This window comes from Rattus norvegicus, chromosome 1, assembly GCF_036323735.1.
Source record: "Rattus norvegicus strain BN/NHsdMcwi chromosome 1, GRCr8, whole genome shotgun sequence".
NCBI lineage: Eukaryota > Metazoa > Chordata > Mammalia > Rodentia > Muridae > Rattus > Rattus norvegicus.
Window position 1 is genome coordinate 30,683,669 of NC_086019.1, and position 20,835 is coordinate 30,704,503.

General features: G+C 42.8%; 1 long non-coding RNA gene across 1 annotated transcript; it reads right to left on the bottom strand.

Moving 5' to 3' along the window:
- Nucleotides 1-11,226: 11,226 nt before the first annotated feature.
- Zfpl2 (zinc finger protein like 2) lies at nucleotides 11,227-20,456 on the bottom strand. Its single transcript, XR_589901.4, has 3 exons — nucleotides 20,242-20,456; nucleotides 13,392-13,518; nucleotides 11,227-13,161 (listed from the first exon to the last, which is right to left on the bottom strand). It is a non-coding gene; the product is annotated as a zinc finger protein like 2 (long non-coding RNA).
- Between the last annotated feature and the right edge of the window lie 379 nt (nucleotides 20,457-20,835).

Genomic DNA, 20,835 nt, shown 5'->3' on the forward strand with positions numbered 1-20,835 from the left:
TTGGTGGATTCAAACGAGGCACATAGACATGTTCACATATGATTGGCTATTTCACATGATGAGGTAATAAGGTATAGCTACACACATTGGCAGGTTTGGGGCATCCTGGATGTCGGGGGCTGGGGGCTTATCTCTTCCTGCCAGGTGGCCTGTGAGTCAGGTCCGGTACTCCTGGTCTGTTCTGCATTCCTTTCCTTTTATGGTCTGTTAGTTCTAGCGGCAGGGCGGGGCTGCCTGGACTTGCTTTTCACAGTGTTTAGTCCTGAGTTGAAACATACTCTTTTAACTTCATATTTTTAAACCTTAAATCTGTATAATTTTCCTTTCATTCCCCTCTTCTTCTACTAAGTAATTCTAATCTTAGAATTTTGATATCAAGTCTCGTATTTGGTCTCACCAGTTGTCCTAACTGACTGGTACTGTTATCTCAGAACCATCAACCGCACAGCTCTCACTCAATTTGTAACAAAAGCAATTAACCTGTTTGTCACGCAGGGTCCAAAAACTAAAACCAAGAAAATTATTAGTAATGGCCCAGCCATATAGCAGAGAGTAGGGTAGTCATCCAGGGAGACCGAGTGAACCAAGACTCAAACCAACCTTGTTGAGCGTCTCTATCTTTTTGTAGGAGTCAAACCTATTAACTAGTTTCTCTAACACACATGGACCTATAATCAGAAGCAGAAGCAAAACTAAGAAGGGTCCCATAAGGGAAAATACCAGAGTAGTCATCCAAGGAGATCTACTAAACCAGCTCTCAAACCATCCCTGATGCGCTTCTCTGTCTGCCTTTTGTCTAACCTTTCTCTAAGTTTATTCATGGAGTCTTTAATTACTCCTGAATGGCAGTTCTGAATTCTCTATAAGCCTTGTATTGCAACAGCAGATGTCCTTGTGCTGCCCTTGCAGCACCTAGATAGCCTTAGCCCTAAGTAATTCTCAACTCCTTTTTTTGTGTCTTACTAAGTCTTTAGCATCAGGATTCCAATCTGGACACTATCTAAACCTACACACCAAGGTCATGACTAGCTTTTAGAACTTCTAAACTTATACAGATTGTGATCCCTGAGGCACAGTCCCAAGAAGTGTTAGGAGTACTAACATATGCAATGTTACATCATGTGTAATAGAAATCAAGCCTATCCGCACACCTATCTTGATAAAACCCGGGGCAAACATGAAATTAAGTCTAGGGAGCTTTTTCAAGATCTGAGTTTCCCTCTACGTCCCAGCTCTCAGCCCCAACAGCCAGTACACGGCTGGTGAGGGCTGAGAGTTGATGGCTGTCAGGGTGGTCAGCAGCACCAGGTACAGTCCTTTCCAGTGAGTATCTGGGTTCGGTGCCATCGTATGTAGCCGAGTCTCCGACCTGGAACTGGTGAGATGTCTCAGGGGTCCCCAGGGCATAGGCTGCTGCCAGCTCTGAGCAGATTTCTTTCTGTATCACCTGTAGGTCTTTTAGCCTGGCACACAAATCATTATTACTATGGCACTATGACATGTTGGTTCAGTAACATCATCTAATACAGTCAGGGGGGCTGAGGCCCCATTTAAGATCTCAAAGGGGATAAGGCTGAATCTGGAAGGGGTATTTCTTGCTCTGAAGAGAGCAAGAGGGAAGGAGTGTCACCCAGTCTGTGCCAGTCTCCATGGTTAATTTGGTCAGGGTCTCTTTTAGAGTTCTATTTATTTACTCTACCTGTCCTGAACTTTGAGGTCTGTAAATACAATGTAATTTCCAATCGACCTCTAAATACTTGGCCACACCCTGGCTTACCTTGGCAACGAAAGTAGGGCCGTTGTCTGACCAGATTACCTTGGGCATTCCAAATCGGGGGAAGATTTTTTCCAGTATCTTCTTGATGATTGCAGAGGCCGTCTCTCGTTTGGTGAGGAAAACTTCTATCTATTCCTGAAAAAGTATCTACAAGCACTAGGAGATACTTGTGATTATATTTTTCTGGTTTTATCTCAGTGAAGTTCACTTCGACTTTTCACCAAACTCTCTAGGTCTCTTTGCCCTGTTTGCTTGGTAAGCATTCACTTATTGACATACCTTATACTTTCTACTGCCTCTCTGGCTAAAATCTTAAAGTCTATTACATACACTTAACTACTTGGACAAACTTTTTATCTCCTAAATGAGTCCATTTCTGTATTTGGCAAAGTGAGTCTTTTCTTTGTTCTCTGGGGGAGTATAGCTTTCCCCTCAAGTGTGCCATTGTCCTTTATCTTTTAAGCAATTTGGGCCTTTTCTAAGTGAGGCCATCCCTTAGTCCGATCCTAGTTCTCAGTGGCTGTCTCTTGCAGGCCTGTAACCAGGATAGGCTCCTGCATAGCCATTTCCTGAGCCACTTTATCTGCTTTGTTACTGCCCAATGCCACTGAATCTCTTCCCTCCTGATATCCTGAGCAATGAATAGTACTCACAGTTGTTGGCTTCACCAGGGCATCCAAGAGATGGCAAAGGCATCTGCGGCACTGATGTACTGGGGGGTTGAGGTTCAGCCATCCTAGATGACATTGTGTTGTCCACCATGGCAGCACCCACTTATCTCTGACCTTCATGAAGAGTACTGCTCCCGTCTGTGGACAAGGTAGCCTCGGCTTTCAGCAAGGGTCAATCAGCCAGTCGCAGAGGTCTTTCCTCCACCCATGGGCTTCTGCCAGTGCTTGACACTCGTGCTGTGGTGGCTCCAGGTCAGATTGGGCAGCAAGGTGACCAGATTGCCCCCAACAGGTGGAGAATCTAGTCCATGGCAGCTGACCAGTGGTCCCATCTTTTGGGACACTCTATTCAAAGGCAAACATCAGCCACTCTATCACAGTTTAAGTCCTGGATTGGGTGATAATTGTTAGTGCCCGGCTGGCAGGAGTGATATGTTCCAAGTAGAACAGCGCTAAGCCATTCATCTCCCAGCATCAGGTAATGGTGCACTGAGACAGGTCTTAAGCTCCGCATACACAGTCTGTAGATATGCATACACATGGCCTCACCCAGCCATTTCAGCCCACGCAAGCCATTTTGGGGAGCAATTTTCTCATGAGCAAGGGATGGGGGCAGTCAGGGATGACTATGAACTAGTGGGTTACCCGGCCCACGCCAAGGTCCACTGTTCTTCGGGCAGTCCATAAGTATTGTTTATTGCCAGTAGGCCCCTGTACCCAAGGTCTTTGGATACTGGCCCACTGGAGCATAGGAGCACAGAGCATTGGGTCCCTGTATCCATAAAACAACTGGGCAGGCTTCCCTCCTATCTCTGCACATAGCCAGCACTCCAGGACCGAGAGGCTCTCCAGTGTCCCCTCTTGTTCTTTCTGGGGCAGTCCCTGACCCAGTGTCTTTTTTTTTCTTTGCATTAGGCACACTGATCTTTAGCCAGGAATTCTCTTCTGTTGCCAGGTACTGTCTTCCTAGGTTCCCTAACTACTGTGGCCAGTATATGTTCCTCTCTTGTCTTTTATCTCTCTTTAGCTCTCTAGCTTCCTCTTCTTTTTGTCTCTTTTCTTCCCTAGCTTTCTGCTCTTTTTACCTTCTTTTCTCTTTCTCTTTGTTTAACCTTACTTTCTCTGTAACTTATACTAACTCTCAGCAACTTTGTTTAACCCTTCAAATTTCTGTAACTTTCTCTTCATACCCTTTCCTTATCTTAGCCAGATTGGTGGGGCATTTTCCAGCCCCTAGGAGACCCACCCTTGGAGCCTGGGGGCAGACCTGGAGCACTCCCTACCTTCAGGCGTATTGAAGTCAACAGTCAGGAGCCTTCCATCCATGTCTGGAACATTCTTTCTGGCCTCTAGCAGGATTCTGTCTTTCCTCGGTGGTAAAGAAGATCTGTAACAGTTACTAACAAGCATCTCACGTGGGATGGTGAGAAAACAAGAAGGGAATCTAGAGGAGAGAGGTCCACTGAAGAAGACAAATAGCATTTAGTCACACAGCTAAACCAGGAGGCCTTTTTTTGGACAAAAAGGCCACTGTAAATATAAGCACAAGCTTTGTCTATGAAACAGAAAGGCGAGCAGAGAGGCAGCCTAGCTGTTACCGGCTGTCTCTCTGGGCTTAGATTTTCCCTTAAGGAGTACCTACCTCCCTTCAGTGTCAGCTTGGTGACTTTGCCTCTCAAGAGAACCAGCCTCCAAATGACACTAGGCTTCTAGTAACAACTAATAACAAAAGGATGGAGAGATGGTTAGAACCTGGGTGCTAGATACTAAGCAGCTGACAAAAGAATTGTAACCAGTTCACCTGGGGCTTTCAGGACTTTAGTAACAGCCCTTTACCAAACTGTCTCAGTGGGCTATAGGCCCATGGAAAAGAAAACATTAATCCTGACTGGCAAAACAAAGTTCTTCACAGTTGTAGATTCTTTGAAACTATTTTAGGGGCTCTTTTTGTCCCCCAACCTGGGGCATTTTAACCATAGGGGCAGGAACTGGCTGCTGTGGGGATAGGACCAAAGGCACTCTCCATGTTAATGATGAACAGCGAGAAAAGTAATTTAATGTTGGAGACTGACTCCTCCCTTGGAATAAGGACAGAAGATAAGGCAGGCTTCCTTAAAGAACTTCTCTTAATGAGCGCTCTCCTTCTGTGAGCAAATGTCAGAAATTCCTTTCTTGTTTTCCTTATAGTCCTCTCCCACCTCGCTCTCAGCCTTTTTAGATAGTTCTTCCCTTAGCATTTCTAACACTGCCTGTCCCTTTTTTTATAGCCTGTTGACAGCATTTCTGATCTTTTAGGCAGCTACACACTAAGTGCCATACCGGCTGAAACTCCGCCTTTAAGATTCCTTACTCCCAAGGAAAATTTAAATCTTTCCCAGTTCATCACAGCTGGCTGCGAGCACAAGCACAGATAAAACACTATGTTTTTGTTTTGTTTTTCTTTCCTTTTTTCAGAGCTGGGGACCGAACCCAGGGCCTTGCGCTTGCTAGGCAAGAGCTCTACCACTGAGCTAAATCCCCAACCCCCAAAACACTATGTTTTAAAAATTAACTTTGGCTATCAACCAACACACCGCCACTAGAGCGGGGTCCACAAAATTAAGTTTCTTACTCACTAAGCGTTAAGGGGACCAAGTAAAACTCTTCGACGAACAAAGCAAACAGTTTCATGATTTCAAACACAGTCGTCGGTCCAAGATTTTAAACACAGTCGTCAGTCCAAATTCAAACACGAAACAAAAGTCAAAAAGACACTAACAGACACAACACGTCCAGAAAACCACAGTCAGGTCACAAAGAAGACAAACAATTCCAACAGTCAAACAAGTAACAAGCAGACGCGCCGCGCGGCTTCGGTACCAAACTGAAACCAAAAATTCAGACGGAGTCATCGAGGGTCTTGGATCCTCTACTCCAATAAAATTCAGACGGAGTCATCAAGGGTGCGGATCCCTCCGAAAACGGACGGAGGTGCCACGGATCCGGATCTCCCTCTCCTCCAACCACCCTTGGAACGTCTTCCAGGGCTGCGGGGGAGAAGTCCGAGCTCGTCAGCTCCTTCTCTGGCCCGCCCAGATAGTCCCCAGATCTGAGCCTATTGATCGATCGTTCACAGGACAAGACACAACAGACAAGACAAACGCCGGCCGGCTTACCTCCCGGTGGGTGGTCGGTGATCTCTGGGCGGAGGGTCTCCAAATCCCGGACGAGCCCCCATAATGAAAGACCCCCGGAGAGGACCTTTCCCTCAGGAGGAGTCCCAAGCGCCCAATGACCGAGCCGAGTCCACTCGGATGCAATCAGCAAGAGGGTTTATTGGAAAACACAGGTACCTGCGGGCACACAGTCTCTTCGGAGGACTTGCGCGCCCAGCAGCTCCAGCATGGGGCTTTTATAGGGATTGGGGAAGCAGAAGCGGGCGTACAGAAGCAGATGCATAGTTACGGGGATTGGTGGATTCAAATGAGGCACATAGACATGTTCACATATGATTGGCTATTTCACATGATGAGGTAATAAGGTATAGCTACACACATTGGCAGGTTTGGGGTGTCCTGGATGTCGGGGGCTGGGGGCTTATCTCTTCCTGCCAGGTGGCCTGTGAGTCAGGTCCGGTACTCCTGGTCTGTTCTGCATTCCTTTCCTTTTATGGTCTGTTAGTTCTAGCGGCAGGGCGGGGCTGCCTGGACTTGCTTTTCACAGTGTTTAGTCCTGAGTTGAAACATACTCTTTTAACTTCATATTTTTAAACCTTAAATCTGTATAATTTTCCTTTCAAACTTTCCGGGGAAAGACCTTGGCATTTTTGCTGCTATTGTAGCAGCCATTGCCACTGCAGCCATAGTGTCTGCAGTGTCTGGAGTTACCCTCCCCCAATCTATTATTAGGCAAGCACAGTGGGTAAACTTTCTGGAGTAATTGCTGACAATTGGGAATTCTAAATTTTATTACAGGAGCGCCTTGACGATGGCACTTGGTGTTATGGCCCTCTGAGTTTGGCCCTAGGGCCCTTGTGCTTCTTATCACATGCGCAAACAGCACTTCCAGTCCTGGGCAGCAACTAAGCAGGTGTTGTTCTCTGTGGTAGGAGACAAACCTTCTGCCCAAATTGGGCTCAGCTTTCACGAGAAGCAGTTAGCTGATGACGGGCAACTCTTTGGGACCAGGCCTTACCTAAGGCAGGAAATTCTGAGGCTGGCAGAATATTCCAAAGACAGGAAAGAAGCTTGTTATCTCAAAGTGACCTAAGACAGACTGCTGCTTGAAATTATTATAGGGGGACTTGCTTAATAAAAAAAATAAATAAATAAAGTAGGGGGGACTTGTCAGAGCCTCCTGGGTCCCCTGCAATGTTTCACCCCCCTTGTCAGACCCTTCTGGGTCTCTTGCAGGGTTTGACCCCTGCTGAGCCCTGCTGATGCATGTGGAAGCCTTTTGTTCCTAACGAAGGAGCAGTCTGGCCTGGTACCGACACACCTGGGTGGTGGTCAATTTGTTCCTGCCTTTTTGTCTTCTCGGCCTTTGTCTTTGAGATTTAGGCTGGTCTTCCTGGATTTTTCCCTAGTTTATTCAGAGCACGTAGTCAGTCTTTTGTTACCGAAGTCTCGAGCCAGGGTTTCCCACTGTGATTCCCAGATATTTTCTACCTGGTGTACTTGGGGCTTTCGCCCGGTTCTCGGTATCATGTCGGTGCGGGCATGGGACATCGACAAATTCCAAAGTCAAAAGTCTATTCTGAGATTAACTCCATTATGCAAATGTAATCCCCTATATTTTCAAATACAAAAAGCACACCACTCACATGTAAATTCACAGGATATATGTCACCATTCCTATATTTCATCATGGGAAAATATTGGACCTAAACAAGACCAAAAAGTCACCTAGGCAACCTTCAAAGTCTTCTTCTCCATGTCTGATGTAGAAGCCTTCTTCAAATCTCCAACTCCATTCTGCTTTGTTGACTGCAGCATAATTCTTCCTCTTTGGCTAGTTTTATTCTCAGAAAGCAGTTTTCCTGAGCAGGTATGCCACAGCTCTGAAATCTCAGAATCTTAAGGTCTTCAGGTAAGTTCAATATTTCAGTTTCCTGTTTCCATGTCTGGGATCCTCAAAAGAGATTGAATCACTTCTATAGCTCCTCCCTCTATAACACTGTAGGATCTGGTTGACTACACTCTACTGCTGCTGCTGCTCTTGCTGGTCATCCCACAGGACTGGCATTTTCAATATACTGGGTTCTTCTGATGCAACGAGGACTCAATGCTTTCCTCTCATCCACTCCCTTCATGGTTTCAAGGCTTAGCTGCACTGTATGACACCTTGATGCCTTTAAAACCTGTATCACCTGGTTGATTCTTACACATGACCAAGTCCATCTGCACCACAAGGTACAACCTTGGTGATCCCTGGAACACAGCTTCTTTTTTCTCTCAGAAAACACATCCCAGAAATATTCACCTCAGTGATGCTGGTTTCTTTTTCATCACCGCTAATTTTTTAGCTACAGCAAAGGACCATCAATTGCCTCAATAGTCCCTTCTATTCTTGCCTCTAAATTCAGAGAAATTTGGACAAAGCTACTGAGTTCTGCTGCTTGCTGAGACTGGAATATAACTCCTTCTATTACATTATCACCATCTTTCTATTTTTTGACAACTTCTCTGGCTAAGATTGACTGTCCTGGAACTTGAACTGCAGATTAAGTTCATATGAACTCATGTCCATATGAAAACAATAACCAGGTAATACTAATGCTTAACATGATACAGTTCCCTTTTGTACAGGTGAAATCCAAAAGTTTAGCTGGAGGGAGTCTTGCCCTAATGTCAACATTCCTTTAATACCACAGAATATACTTGAGGACAGGAGTTAGCTTCATTCAACATCCTCGTGAGCTTTTTCTCTTTGAAATTTATATTTTATATTTTTCCATTCTAAGATTATTATTATGCTTGATCGAAACAATCATCATGAGGACAATCACAGGTGAAAGTCTATGCTGAGGTTCTCTAAGACTTTGTCAATGCAATTAATATAAACCTCTTTATCTTAGCTTCAAAGACAGTCTTCAGACAAGGACAAAAAGCAGCAACATTCTTCAGCTAAACATCATAAAAACCATAAACAGAGTTCAAAACACCCCCCAACACCCATGTCTTCCATATGCCTACCAGAATGGCTCATTAAGTTCCACTTAATGCATATACAAATCCAAAGTCTGAAATCCACATTGCTCCAAACAAAAACATGGTCAGGCCTATCACAGCAATACTTAAGCCTGGGGTACAAACAGCTGTCTTAGATAGAATTTCCAATGCTAAGAAAAGACACTGTGACAAAGGCAACTGTTTTAAAGAAAAATATTTAATTGGACTTGGCTTACACTTTCAAATGTTTAGTTCATTTCCATCATAGCAGGAAGAATGGCAACATGCAAGCAGCCATGATTCTGGAGAAGCATTTATGAGTTCTGCACTTTCATGAAAAGGCAGCCAGAAAAGAGTGACTTCCAGTCAAGTAGTAGGAGGAGATGTTTGACTCTGGCTGGAATTCCAAAGACCTAGTAAATCAAATACTTCAAAAAGGTAGCATCTACTCCCACGAGGCCACAATTCCTAATAGTGCCACTTGTTAGGTCCAAGCATATTCAAATCACCACAGTTTATTTCTAGTATGAATTATTTCATGCATTTAAATAGGATTAGGACATGCAAAGGCTTTAACATACTGATCATATTGATAAGGTTTCTTTCTAGTATGTGTTCCTTTATGGATGCACAGCCTCATGTAGCATGTAAAGAATTTTCCAACTTGAGTATATTCACAGTATTTCTGTCCACTTTGTGTTCTTTTGTCTTTAGAGACTACAGTGAAATGCAAAGGGTATTCCACATTCATTACATTCATAAGGTTTCTCTCCACTACTTGCTCATTAATGTCTTTGGAAATGACTGTTAGGTGTAAAGGCTTTATCACATTGGTTACATTCATAATGGTTCTCTCCTGCAGGTATCGTTTGTTTACTGGAAGATGACTGTGTCCTGGAAAGGCCTTAACTTGTTCAGTGCATCCATGCAGTTTCTCTGCACTGTGTTCTTTTATGTACTGAGTGATGACTGTGAAAGGCAAGGGCTTAACACACTGATTATATTCATAGATTTGTTTTCATGAATGAGTTCTGTTATGCACCTGCAGATGATGACGAACTGCCACGGTTTTACTACAGTGATTATATTAATAAGGGTTCTCTCCAGTGAGATTCGTGTGTGTATATAAAGAACTATAACATGCAATGGCTTTACCAGGTTGATAACAATGATGCAGTTTCTGTCTTGTGTGTCATTGTTTGTATCGTTACAGATGACTGTGACTTGTAAATGCTTCTACACTTATTACATTCATAAGGTTTCTCTCCTTTATGTGTTCTTCTATAATAATGGAGGCTATGAAAATGGTGAAGTCTTTCCCACATTGATTATAATCATGATGTTTCTATCCACTATGGGATCTTTTATGATTGTAGAGACTAGTTGGACATGCAAAGGCTTTTCACATTCATTACATCCATAAGGTTTCTTTCCAAAATGGGTCCTTTTATGATTTTGGAGACAATAACTTTGTGCAAAGGCTTTTACCAGGTTGATTACAGTCATAAGGTTTCTCTCCAGTATGTGTTCTTTTATGAGACTGGAGATAACTGAATCTTGTAAAGGCTTTACCACATTGATTACAGTCATAAGGTTTCTCTCCAGTATGTGTTTTTTTATGATATTGAAAATGATGGAGATGTAAAAAGGCTTTACTACATTGATTACATTCAGAAGATTTCTCTCTACTATGTATTCTTCTATGATATTGGAGAGAAGTGAGTCTTGTAAAGGCTTTACCACATTGATTACATTGATAAGGTTTTTCTCCAGTATGGGTTCTTTTATGATAGTGGAGAGAACGTAGTCTTGCAAAGGCTCTAACATACTGATCACATTTATAAGGTTTCTCTCCAATATGTGTTCTTTTATGATATTGGAGACGACTGGGTCTTGTAAAGGCTTTCCCACATTGATTACAGTCATAAGGTTTCTTTCTGGTATGTGTTCTTTTATGAGATTGGAAATCACTGAGTGTTGCAAAGGTTTTACCACATTGATCACATTCATAAGGTTTCTCTCCAGTATGACTTCTTACATGCTTGAAAAATTAATTCATTACTCTGAACAATTATTTAATCAAGATGAATTAACTTTACAGTTTGACTTAATGGTAAATAAGAATCAGATCTGAGTGGAGAGTGCTCCTGAGTGATTCACACACTCTCCCAGATTCAGATAGGACTCTGAGCAAAAGAAGATAATCATGAAACAAATCCCCTGGAACAAAACATGGAAAAGTCTTCAAGATATGGGCATAGGCTCCCTAAAAAGGGCATGGACAGCTCAGGAAATAAGAGCTGACTGATGGGATCTCATGAAAGAAAGGGCTTCTGCACAGCAAAATGAAGAGGCATCTGTAGAATAGGAGAGCCCAACCTAACCCAGAGCTGAACATCTGACTGGATGAATATCTAGAATATATGAACAACTCAAAAAAAAAAAACTTCCAAAATATAAGCCAACCATAAAAGGAGAAATGTAATGTACAGCTCACACACAGAAAGATGAACATAAACTGGAGGGTATGGAAGATTCTCAAAAAACTAGACTAGAACCACAAAATAACCAGGCTCTATCAGTCGTGTTATAAACTTGAAGGAATCTAAGTCAGAGTGCCACAGAGATTGCTGTGCATTCCTGTTTATTAAAGCAATACATAACTCAAGATATTCTCTCAATAGATTAAAAAAGTGGTACACTTACACAATGGACTTATATTAATTTTTAAAGGTATAGAAATTCTACAAATTTCACAACAATGGATGTCCATATTTAAAAATAGTCTAAATTCAGAAAGATAAATGGTGCATGTTTTCTCCCAGATTTGGAGTCAAGTGTGCATGTGTATATGCACACTACATGTGTGACATTAAAGTATATGGGACATTAGAAAGAGGAAGCAGACTAGCAGGGGAAGTAATGAAGGTGAAAATGTTCAAATCACATCATATACTTGAGCGAAAACATCATAATAAAATCCATCAAAAAATATATGCTGTTTGCAAGAAAAGAGGTGTGGACAAAAGGATATACTGTGGGATACACTGTGACACACTATAGCTTCTGCAATGAATAAAAGAGATGTGGACAAAAGGATATACTATGAGATACACTGTGACACTAGAGCTTCCACAAAAAAAAAAAAAAAAAGAATCAGATCTGAAGTTTTTATCATTTTTGCATGTTCATGGTGTTCTCCAACATAAGGATTGTTTTGCCTCTTTGAATATACCTGTGATAGTAAGAGCATTTATTACACGGACACAATTATAACACCCTCTTTCTATATGAGACTTCTATATGATATATTTCATGTATCTGAAGAAAAGGGAACAACTCACAGCTCAGTGTAGAGAATGTCAGGGTGGGGAGGTGGGAAACACCCTCATATTAGCAGGGGTTCAGGGAGGTGACCTAGTGGGTTTTCTGGACAGGAAACCAGGAAAAGGAATAACATTCAAAATGTAAATAAAAAATCCAGTAAAAGTTTTAAAGTAAAGAACAACTGATTACGTTCATAATTTTTCCTGTAGTGTGAATCACATCACATTAGGACTGTGAACTAGGACACACAGAACAATTTCCAAATATCTAGTACCCATAGGGATTTTCTGCAGTGTGACTTAGGGGATGTTCCCAGTTATGTCAGAAAAACGATAAATTGCAAACTTCTACGATATTCAGAAAGTCTACCAAAGGGAGAATACTACAGATCTTCCCATTGTTCTCAAATAGAACATGGTACTTTGCTTCTTCCAATAACCCTATGCTCACATGGCTTTTACCCATGGTGGCACTGGGAGTACCTATTAAAGAAGAATAACAGAACTGTAGAGATGGCGCAGCAATTAAAAGCATTTCCCAGTAACCACATGGTGGCTAACAACCAACAATAATGGGATCTGATGCCCTCTTCTGGTGTGTCTGAAGACAGGGGCAGTGTTCTCACATAAGTAAAATTAAACAATCTTTAAAAAACAAAAGAAGAATAGCAAATAAAAGGATTCCACACTGCATGCACACCATTTGACGTTTTGTTCCTCCTAGACCTATGGTACATCAATTAAGTTTTCTCCATGATAACATTCCTGAATATCAATAAACTTAGCAATGTCACTACAAGAAGATGAGTATCACTAACTTTACATTGGACTATTTGCTTATTAGGAGGGTTTACATATATATATTTATCACACTCAAGGTGCAACTTACAAGCATTTTGAGACAATACATATTGGAAATTCCACAGCAGAGCTCTAATGGATCTAAAAATCAAATACAGGTATATCTTAAGGTACTGTTTCCTTGATTTTTTTCTTAGAGGAATGCCTTAATACACAAATTAAATAACTGACATCAAGATACAAGGTCTTGAGAGAATATTATAATCATAGGTACATATAAAGGACTGATAATTTACAATATTGCTTTTCTTTAAAACTTACAGAATATTAAAATACCCTCAGAGGCATATTGTATCAGCTTGCACAGGAAAATTACCTTCTATGTCTTGTAGAACTTTGGCAACATTCTTTAATGTGATGGATGCCCCAACTGTAGCCTAAAACACAATACCAGAAAATGAATCACATAACATTGGAAATTAAATGAAATTCAAGTTACTGGGAATTTTCACAGCACTATTAAAGTTGCTGTGAAAATTCAATGAGCCTGATTTATTCAGCTCAACTACCTCATTCTCAACTGAAAAAAAAAAAACAGAACACCATCAATAACCAAGAAACATTTGTTTCCTTATTTTGAAAAGCAAATGAGAATTCACAATATTACCTATAGCAGTGAGATTCTGGTAGGTCTCCAGCATCACTTCTCTGTAGAGACTCTTCTGGGAAGGATCCAGCAAAATCCACTCTTCCCAAGTGAAGATCACAAGCACATCATCATAAGTCACTGCATCCTAAAATACCCCATACAAGTATACAACACAAAGCATGACTCTGACATCACTATAAAGTACATGTATGCTTCCGTGACAGTAGATTCACATAATTTGGGTGCATTGTCCATTTATTTCCTGACACTGATGTTATAATTTAATTACCATGTCATTTTAGAAGGAAAGTAAGTTATAAGGTTCACCTATGTCCCTTCTGAACCCTTTGAATAGGATGACTGTACAAGAGAAACTCCCATTGAGACAGAGAGAGATGCAGGGAAAAACAGATCAACAGTACTGAGCACACAACCGAGAAACTGTATGAAAAATACTAACTACGAAATTGATGGGCAAGCTGGTATCTATCCCAACGTCTTTAATCCCAGAGGTACACGAATGTGTACATCATTGAGCTGGATGTCAGCATGGTCTATACATTGCCTTCTAGGACAGCAAGAGTTACATGTTAAGACCCTCACTCCCCTGCAAATATCAACCAAGGAAACAGGAAAGATAGAGAGAACTCAGTTCTTTACTGAAGTTCCCACAAAGAGTTGCACATTCGCTGCAGTTCTGTATTCACCTTACAGAAACCTGAACTGTACCAGTTTAACCTGCAACATTAATAAAATTTTACTAACAGGGAATACATGTTTAAACAGGTACAAATGAACAGAAGAAAATACTAGTAATATAAATGTTGATCATAAATAAGAAAGATAGGGCAGGAGAGATAGTTCGTCAGAATACGCTTTCCCATTCCGATAGGTAGGAAAGTGCACATAAGGAGAGAAGATTGGAACAAGGCAAGAAACACATGAGGACAAACATCAAACCCTACACCTTTGTCTCAAACACATTGGACGTCAGTTTCTAAAGGCTTAGACAGCACCGCTCCTGTAACGTCTCAAACATCTCTTAGTTTGGGTACTTCGTCTTGTTGAATGCATTGCTACACAGCAGATTTCTCAATGCCTTAGGTATCTCAAGACCTTAATGTTGCAAAATGCAACTCAAGCATCATCTTCACGACTTCAGTGCAATGAATTCTGACACAGTGTGCACTGGGGCTCTGCCACAAGATGGCTAGAATGGTGCTACACTGAAACCATACGGGAAGGATCCATGACCTTAAGTTTTTCATCTTTCAGTTTCCAGAATATAGATGATCCTGCCAAGTCTGCTTCTAAGTTGATGGACCCTGCCTTACTTGTACCACAGTTACAGCAGGTTTTATTTAAAGTTCCTTCCTGGGATGAGGGAACACTCTTGCCAACTCCTTCCATTAATTCAAGATTTATCAGGAGGAAGTGCTGCCCTTAGGGTACCAAATTAGGCATATATGTACAAGTTCGTACAAGGCCATGTGCTCCACTAAGTTCATAACCATTTTATTCATAACAACTAGAGACTAGAAAGAATCCAGATGTCCCTCAAACAAAAATGGATGCAGAAAATTTACAAAATAGAATACCATTCAGCTATTAAAAACAAGGATATCATGAATTTTGCAGGCAAATGGACACAACTAGAAACTTTCATCCTGAGTGAGGTAACCCAGACGGCGCAAAAGGACATGCATGTATATACTCACTTACAAGACAATGTTAACCATACAGTACAGGATGTCCACCTACACTCCAGAGACCAAAAGAAGATGAACAAGAATGAAAGCACGGTGAGCATGGTTGAATCTCAAACATAAGGGGGAGTAAAACAGTTAAAGGAGGCAAACTAAAGACAGAGAACTGGATGTGGGTGTGTCAGGACCAGGTGTGACGAAGACAAGTGAAGGCCAGAGGCTCAGGAAAATGAATAAAAACCTGCACCTGGAGGGGGGTGAAGGGTGAAGGGTGAAGGCATCTTTGGATGTGCCATAGACCACGAGTGGGAGGACACCAGGGAGTCTATGGGTGATCTTGGCTGAGATGCTGCTGAGCAGTGAGATAAGGACCCTGAAGAGGCCACAGCCTGAGGCCAGGCAGAGCCCCCAGTGGACAGTTAAGTAAGCTAACCAAACCAAAAACCTTTCGACAAAATTTTTCCTGACTACAAGAAATGCAGGCAGGGTTGGGGATTTAGCTCAGCGGTAGAGCACTTGCCTAGCAAGCTCAAGGCCCTGGGTTCGGTCCCCAGCTCCGAAAAAAAGAATAGAGAAAAAAAAAAGAAAGAAAGAACTGCAGGCACAAAGACGGAGCAGAGAATGAGGGAAAGGCCTAACCACACCCTGCCCATCTTGAGACCCAGCCAATGGGCAAGCGCCAATCCCTGATATTACTAAGGATACTTTGTTATGCTTTCATCCAGACAGTAGCTTGACATACTTGTCCTCTGAGAGTCTCCATCAAGCACCTGACTGACCCACAGCCCACATTGGATGGGGCTCAGGGAGTCTTTTGGAAAACTTGGGAAAAGGACTGAGGGGTTCCAAAGGAAAAGGACGTCCATAAGAACAACATCAGATTCAACCAACCTGGACCTAGGAGATTCTCAGAGGCTGAGCCACCAACCAAAAATCATACACAGGATGGACCAAGGTGTCTACCATATATATAGTACATGTGTTACTCAGTGTTCATGTGGGTCCCCCAACAAATTGAGAGGGGGGTGTCCTTAAGCTGTTGCCTCTGTCCAAACCATTCCCCTAACTTGGCTGCTCTGTCGAACATCATAGGAGAGGATGTGCCTAACCCTGCAGAGACTTGACGTGTCATGGTACGGAATACTCAAGTGGTGCCCACCATGCCTGGAAAACTAAAAAGGAGTCAGGGACGAGGGACTATGCAAGATGGGATGGGGAGGGGGTAGCAAGGTGAATGTAAATTGAATAAATAAATGAATGGGAAAATGAACAAATACATATAAATAGAATAAAAATATAGACGTCAGCCCATTATTTTTAAATTTCGTCCTACTCGATATCTCAGGGCATAAGCCAAGTAAGAAAAATTTTTGGTGAAAATATCACAAAAATGACATCTAGCTAAATTTCTCACAGTGTCTATTTTCCACTGAATATTACAGCCTCATCTTCCTCTGGCTGCATTACTGTCAACACTCCAATTTTCCAAGTCTTGTGATAACCAGCAATTAATTTCCATGTACAGTTTTCTATGATTTTTGCCATCTCAGTTACTGGTATTTTTCACATTCCTTCAAAAGAGAATATACATTCTGACTAGCACCAAAATCGCCTTTTGATACTGGGTTTTTGGGGTTTTTTTGTTTTTGTTTTGTATGTTTGTTGTTGTTGTTGTTGTCATTATTGTTGTTGTTTTGTCTGGCTGTTCTAACTGGCTACTCTGCTGCTGTGACAGAATTCTCTGAGCAAAAGCATCTCAGGTAACTTGGTTCTCACAGATCACAGTCCATTCTGTTGGGAGCTTAGAATAGGAACTGAAGCTAGAAACTGAAGGCAAACCATGGACAAACATTGTCTCCTGGCTTGCTCTCTTGAGGGTCACTGTCTCATGCTCACCTAGCTCTCTGATCCAGCCCAGGGCCACTTGCTTAGGAATATTGCCACCCTCAGTAGAAGACCCTTACCCCATCGATCATCAACACCATCTCTCATGGACAGAAAGCAGTCATTATGATGAGGGTACATTGTCAATTAAGAGAACTGAAGACAATTAGGACACAGAGAGGAAGTTGTAAAAACCCAAAACCAATGAGCTAACCATGTCAATCACAGGAGCCCCTGCCACTGCATGAGGGGTTGGAGTTGTGTCTGAGCCAGGACAAAATGAAGTGCACCTGGCTCAGGGCAGGGAAGGATACACTGGAATGGGGAGCTCAGAGGTTGTGCTGCCCTGGGGTACAGTGCCCTTAATGCTGGGTTCCCAGGCCAGTGCAACCAATGAGGAGGCTAAAACAGCTGGAAGGTGAACAGAAAAACAGGTTGTCTGACACACCTAGAAATAAGACTGGTGGTCCAAGGAAGAAATGCTAACTTTGTTGGAATGGATGAAGAACAACCTTCCATCCACTGAGAGCTCCAAGAGCAAAACTGCTGAGTCACATATGACCCGGGAACAATGTTGATCAGGAAGGGTAAAATGAGATCTTTGTCCTTTGCACACTCTAAAACAGGGTAGGGAGAGCCTGATTTTGCCCTGGATGCTGCCTCAAAGAGCTTTTTGTCACGGGAAAATTAGTGGGTATACATCCTCTTGGTAAGAAGGATTTAACCCAAGATGGGGGTTAGTAACTAAACCTGTGGAATGGAATCCACATTTCCTCCTTCACTCACAGAATAAGAAAGTGCCACACACATTGGGGTTGGGGATTTAGCTCAGTGGTAGAGCGCTTGCCTAGGAAGTGCAAGGCCCTGGGTTCGGTCCCCAGCTCCAGAAAAAAAAAAAAAAAAGAAAGTGCCACACACATAATAGACAGCCACAAGGTGGTGGTAAAGGCCACCCAGCAGATTCCTCCACTTGCACAGAGGAGAAAATGAAGACAGGATAGCAGTGTGCCATGTCAAAGGGTTCCAAGTCTGTTCTAACCTTTCCAGCAATTACTGACAGGGCACATGGAGCCCTATATGGTCCCATACATGAGGCTCTACAACATCTTTGAAACCCCTGTGGCTCCTACTCTCCAGGACATACAACTGTAGCAGGGGTCCACGCTTCCTTTAGTCACCTCCCTCAACAAATACTCAAGAAAAACCGGAAAACTAAGGCAAATAGACACAAATCTGACAGACAAAGCACTGACACAAAGAACCACAGTGACATATCTCCTTAACAGTCGGCCTTTCAACCCTTCAGTTGGGAGTCCTCCGGGTCTTAGGCTTCCATTCAATGCACCAAAATGTTATGTCCAAGTTAAAGGGACTCCAAAGACCACCAGGGAGCCTATTCCAATGCAAACACACAGACAGGCCCCACCTGCCCTCCTTTGTGTCACAGCCCCATTTGGGCAGACACTCCCTCTGCAATCACGTACTTTACCTGCCAGGAGACAAGGCAGGCTTTCCATAGATCTTCCACACTTTGTGTTATCCCACATGCAATTTTCACAGTTTCACCAGCACTGTACTAAACACCAGAGGCAGCTTGACCTCTCTCCTGACAATGTCTCCTTGTGGATTGCTAAAATCTTCTCTTCCTGCCCACCTCTTCACCCAGCTTCCCATATTAGCAAGCATTCCTTGTGGAATGTACCTACCAAACAGGTCAGTAAATGAGAAACATTCATTTCACACTCTGAAATTGCAGACAGCAAACAGTAACCCAGGATCAAAATTCCCACCCAAACAAGACAGCCCAGAAACCAGTACCTAGACCAATAATCACCTCAATCCCAGAGGCCTAGATACCAGTTAGGAAAATTATGAATAACAGCCAGGAAAATATGTCACCAACAGAGCCCTGCTATCCTATCGCAGCAGGTCCTGAGAAATTAAAACATGCAACAGATATGGTGCAAAAGAGGTTGTTTGGGGGAAGGGAAAGGAATAAGAACCTGGGGAAGGGATAGAGGCACAGAAGAGGACCTGTAGACAGGCAGACGGACAGGGAGCACAGAGAGAGCCATGAGCGTAGTGAAATGGAATAGAAAGGGGTCATAGGCAGAAAACAGACAAGGAACAAAGAAAGGCAGTTGCAGTGACTGGTGGTCCTTTTATCTGCAGCACACATCTGGCAACAGCAGCAGGCGGTGGAGGCAGGTAAAGACTTGAACAGTTGCTAAGTCGCCAAGAGTAGATCATTAAAATGGCCTGTACAGTGACAACTGCAGAGGCAAGGTTCACCCACAGAACAGGAATGAAAAAGAGAAACTCGGGCATCAAAGATGAATAGAAAAATGGATATATCAGTCAAAAAAAAATGTGGACTAAAGTTTCCTGGCACTAAGCAACTAGTAACGCTGCAACATATGAAAAGGCAAGACCCTGGGCTCCAACCTCATAGGTAGCAATGAATAGCCTAGTAAGAGCACCAGTGGAAGGGGAAGCCCTTGGTCCTGCCAAGACTGAACCCCCAGTGAACGAGATTGTTGGAGGGAGGGCGGTAATGGGGGGAGGATGGGGAGGGGAACACCCATATAGAAGGGGAGAGGGAGGGGTTAGGGGGATGTTGGCCCGGAAACCGGGAAGGGGAATAACAATCGAAATGTACATAAGAAATACTCAAGTTAATAAAGATTAAAAAAAAAGAAAGAAAGAAAAGGCAAAGACTACAAATGACTGGAATAGAAGACTATCAGCCCAAAGGTCTAGAAAATATTTTCAACGAAGTTATAAAGAAAAAATTCTAAACTAAAGAAGAAGATGCCTATTAAGGTACAAGAAGCATCCAAAATATCAAACAGACTGGCAAACATAAGTCTCTTTGTAACATAATAATCAAAACACTAAACATATAAAGAAATATGAAAAACCGCAACAGAAAAAACAACAAAACAAAAACAAGTAACATGTAAAAGCAGACCTATTAGATGTATACCTGTCTTCTTAATGTATATTATAAAAGACAAATGAGTTTGAACGCATGCTGCAGAGTCAAAGAAACCACCCATGTTTCTACAAGCAAGCAAATGGTCCAAATGCTTTGGGGCGATTCAGCTGTGAGAGTGAAGTTAGAGGTCACCGCCTGATTTATAGCAAGTGAGGAGCATCACAAGGGACCTCACACGTGGTCACACCTGGCTGATGTTTCCCATCCTGCCCCAGAGAGGAACCACCAGCCCCCAGCTCCTACTGCTCAGCCGCCTGGTCCTCCCCATTATGGGCATTACCCAGTGCTCCCCATGTCTTGACTTCGGAGCTTCCCAGAAGTTCCCTCACAGCACGAAAAGCAGAGCTCAGAGTAAGTCATAGTGAACTATTCAAACCTTGGCAGACACAACGAACTCCGATGAAAATCACCCGGAAGAACCCGCCTCTTTTTCTGACTGGCAGACCACCTGGAGGCCTTGATTGGCCAGTGAGTATTCCTCAAGGTTAAAGTCCAGGGCCAGGGCAGGAGAGATGGCTCAGCGGTTAAAAGCACCCGACTGCCCTTCTAGAGGTCATGAGTTCAACTCCCGGCAACCACATGGTGGCTCACAACCATCTGTAAAGAGATCCGATGACCTCTTCTGGTGTATTTGAAGACAGCTACAGTGTACTTATATATAATAAGTAAATCTTTTAAAAAAAAAAGTCCAGGGCCAGACCATTATAGGCCCAGGTACAGATCTTTTCCAGAATTCAGGCTTCCTTTGGACTCCATTAGCATTTGTATCTGTCTTCAAAGAGCGTTCTCACCCCATCCAGCCCTGGGGGAAGACCTGCCTTTCCTCCTCAGTCCCCCTCTGTGAGCAATGATCCTGCACTTACCAGGACCTGAC